This window comes from Tenrec ecaudatus, chromosome 8 (assembly GCF_050624435.1).
Source record: "Tenrec ecaudatus isolate mTenEca1 chromosome 8, mTenEca1.hap1, whole genome shotgun sequence".
In the NCBI taxonomy this organism is placed as follows: Eukaryota; Metazoa; Chordata; class Mammalia; order Afrosoricida; family Tenrecidae; genus Tenrec; species Tenrec ecaudatus.
Window position 1 is genome coordinate 147,351,517 of NC_134537.1, and position 4,386 is coordinate 147,355,902.

General features: G+C 40.5%; 1 pseudogene; it reads right to left on the reverse strand.

The window, feature by feature from the left end:
* Positions 1 to 1,448: 1,448 nt before the first annotated feature.
* LOC142454532 (protein kish-A pseudogene) lies at positions 1,449 to 2,021 on the reverse strand (annotated as a pseudogene).
* Between the last annotated feature and the right edge of the window lie 2,365 nt (positions 2,022 to 4,386).

Consider the following 4,386-nt stretch of genomic DNA (forward strand, 5'->3'; position numbering starts at 1 on the left):
CAACAGTTTCGGGGGACATGGGAGACGGGGAGGTGAGGAAAAGGAAGTGGTGTTAACAAACCCAGGGACAAGGGAACAAGTGATCCAAAATCAGTGGTGAGGAGGGTAGAAGAGGCTTGGTAGGGCTTGATCAAGGGCAATGTAACCGAGAGAAATTACGAAAACCCAAATGAAGGCTGAACATGACAGTGGGACAAGAGGAAAGTAAAAGGAAATAGAGGGAAGAACTAGGAGGCAAAGGGCATTTATAGAGGTCTAAATACAGGCATGCACATATGTAAATATATTTATATATGATGATGGGGAAATAGATCTATGAACATGTATTTATAGGTATTTTATTAAGCTAGCAGATGGACAATGGGCCTTTAATCAAGTATTCCCTCAACACAAGAACACTTTGTTATATTAATCTGGCATTCCATGATGCTCACCTTCCCAACATGATCGCTGAAGACAAAGTGGGTGCAAAGGCAAATGTGGAGAAGGAAGCTTATTGTGGTTAGTTTTAAAAGATAAAGCATCTGAGGTCTTAAAGGTTTGAAGGTAAACAAGTGGCCATCTAGCTCAGAAGCAACAAAGCCCACATGGAAGAAGCATTCCAGCCTGTGTGATCATGAGTTATCGATAGTTTCAGGTATCAGTCATCAAAGAACAAAAAATCATATCATTGCAAATGAGAGGGAGTGTGGAGTGGAGATCCAAAGACCATCTGTAGACAACTGGACATCCCCTGACAGAAGGGTCGAGGGGAGGAAACAAGCCTATCAGGGTGCAGTGTAGTAACAATGAAACATACAACTTTCCTGTAGTTCTTTAATGTTCCCTCCCCCCAGTATTATGATCCCAATTCTACCTTACAAATCTGGCTAGACCAGAGGATGTACACTGGTACAGACAAGAACTGGAAACACAGGGAATTCAGGACAGATTGTGATAAGAGTTGTACAAGCCCCTAATAAAAAGTATACATGTCTAAGAATATTTTATATAATGATTAAAAGGTAGAGAGCATGTTACTTCTTTTTTTTTTCTCCATAATTCTTCTATTTTATTCTATAAAGGTTCTTTTTCAGATAGTAGCTGGAGACCTTTGCTTATCTGTACTCAACCAGAAACTTCAGTGGCTACCATACCAGTTAGTCTCAACGTCTTTTAAACAAGAGCATTCTCCTAAAGCTCTGAAGGCACACCTGGTTCATGTCCCTCAAGAAATGCATAGTCTTTTAAAGGGTCATAGAGTCTTAAACTAGAGTTTGCTAAGAGCAGAGGTACCCTGGTACACATGCATCCACAGTGGTGTCGGCAGCAGAGAAGCAGCAAGCATGAGTAACCATGAATGCAATCATGACCAACACCTGTGGAACAAGTTTTCCTCCCAGTGAAAAAGCTAGTCCAAAAAGGTCTCAAGACTATAAAGACATCATTTCTAGATCACAGTTAAAAGAATTTAGTACAATCTTGTTTACTATTTGCCTTAGTGATAGATATCTCACAAAAAATTGGTATTGAGCAGAACAGAATGACATTGCAGAATGTAATATTGTAGTGACAATACTGATTGATTGTTATAGACATACTATACTCTTTGAGTAAGAAATGGTTGCATCGCATTTATAGAGAACATTGGTCCAATACCATAGAAATGGAAAGCAGCAGCGGGAAATAGATCTCACTCCATGTTCAGAGATAAAAAGGTTAACTATTCTTTCCATTATTTTCTGTAGGTAAGTCCTTTTTCATATTGACATCTGATGGCGATTAAATTCTGGCACTTTTCCAAGCTACTGTGTGAACAGAATGCTGAATGCCATCACAATACAACACACTGCAACATAAGGACTCTTCCGTTCACCAATTCTGGAACACTTCCAAAATATACCCAATAGTCCAGTTTTGTTTCTATCCAGGATGCTGGGAGCCAAGGATCGAATATAAGCACAGGTACATATAAGCAGCAAGATTACAGTCAACAGACTCTGAAAATTGAAGATGGCAGACATAGTGAGGCTGGCGGAGCCCCAGCCACCGAGCATGTTACTTCTATAACTATGGTGTTAGTTGATTTCAGGCTTAATTCTGCAGCTCAGAAGTGGTATTAGAACCACTGGTATTTTATACCCTGCTGTTTTGGGCCCTTGTGCTTTCTCCTTGTATTTATGAAATGGGTGCTGTAGTTCCAGATATCCCATGGAAAGTAGATGATGTCAAGGGAAGTGTTCTTATTGTGATAAACACCCTTCGTAACCAACCATCTTTAGGAAATAAATCGTGCTTGTGATGCCAGGATATAGTTTTAGAGAGCAGAATTCAAGATAGTACGTGTCTATGGTGCTGGATAAACTCTGGGGCGGAGGCAAGCAGAGAAGTGAGAAAGAGGCAGATAAAGTGATTATTATAAGAACAGAAAAAAAATACAGGAAGTTGAGCCACATCACAGGGCTAGAACTTCTTTGGTTTGTGTGACTGAAGGAATATTTTTAGATAAGTTTTTAATTTTCACATTTAACTCCTTCAGTATTTTCATTCCTCTCTAAAGATTGAAATGCCTACCAATAGCATCCCATTTTGGAGATGAAGTGAAACAAAAAAAGTAACCGTTCTCCTTGAGCTCAGTTAATAGAAAGATTTTGAGTTTGGATTAAAGTTGGGAAGATTTAGAGTTGACTTGTTAGGGTAACTTAAACTTTAGGACCTGAGCATCCACAGAAATTTCCAGGAAGACATGGACATTTCCACAGGATCTTGGAATTACGTTATTTAATTTTATAAAGTATAGGAAGGCCTCCAATGACATCTGGGCCATGTACAAAATGCTGTAGTAAGCATTCCTAAATGTCAATTTATGTCCTTATTTCCCATAAAAGCAATTACGAGCCAGAAGTTGTCATCCTGTATAAACCCCTTGAAATGCCTTGGCAAGTGCTGTGCTTCTCTGTGCACTTGCCAGGACCGGGGGGGAATGATGATACTTTCCAGACCCTGTGGCTGAGGTCTTAAGTGCTTGTGCATTAACCCTGAGAAAGCTCCATTTGTTTTCTTCTGGAAATACCTTCTTGCCTGGAGCTTCACCTATTTCTCCTAGTCTAGGTGATTTTCATTGTGTCTTTTACTCAAAAGAAGTCAGGAAGAAAAACACACACACGTGTGAGAGGGAGAATAGAAGTTACATGGGATGAAGGAGGGACCCAGAAGGTTTAGTATCTGAAAAAGGTAGGCATAGCAAGTGATAAGAGATTGAAATTCTAAAAAGGTCCCTTAAGGACGAGGTCTCCTGTCTCCAAACTTGAGGCTAGTTGCTATCCCAGGAGGATAGTCTAATTTCCTTTCTGTATCTCCTTCCCTTCCTCTTTGCCTATTCAACAACTTCACTGCCCTCAAGCACTCACACACACACTTATACTGTTTTGTTAGTTGGCAAACACATTGCTTTGCCCTACAAATGCAGTACTCATGGACAGATTCTTTCCCAGTAGCTTTGAACTCATTTCTTTATGCGTAATTTTGAAGCTAGATCTTCAGGTGGGAGTGCTTTGGAATGAAGTGCTCATTTTTTCACTGGCCAGAGAGAAGTCCGTTTTAGAAGATGTCCTTTTGCCATTGGCCACATGGATTCCAGGCTGAACCTGCAGGGAACGGAATGCAACCCAGCTCTGGAGGCCCAAACTCTGGAGGCCCAAGCTCTGTTTGGGCTTCAGAGAAGAAACCTAGGAATGACAACACCAGGAAAAAAGAGCTTATCGGCTAGTCTTTTCTTTCTCTACCCACCGCTGCATAGGTGCTGGGTGCAGCTGGGGAACGGAGCAGGGTGAGAACATTGCTGTTGGACAACTGATAACAGGAGGTCCTTTCTCAAATAACTTGTATGGTCCTGAGTCGCCTCAAGAGATTCAGAAGAATTTTACCAAGACTAAAACCACATTGTCCAACTTCATTTGATTTAAACACGCATGCTAGTGAGGCTTAGAAATAATCAACTTTGTGATGTCTGATGCTTCAAATGAAATGTCATCATCACCATCATCTCACTCATCTCAATTTTTCTCTCTTTTATTTAATTAAAAGATAATTTTACTGGGGACTCTTACAACTCTTGTTACAATCCATACATCGTTTGCATTGGGTGAATTTGTACATATGTTGCCTTCATTCTCTTCTAGACATTTACTGTAATTTCTATTGAGCCCTTGGTATCAGCTCTCCCCCTCCCCCACATAACCTCCTGATAGATGATAAGTTGCTTTATCATATCATATAAACTATTTTCATACCTCACACCAACCCCTGTCTCCCTTCCCCAATGCTTTATGTTGTTCTTCCCCCTGGAGAGAAGTGTATGGTTAGGTGTCCATCATTACGATTGGTTCCCCCTTTTTTCCTTCCTCT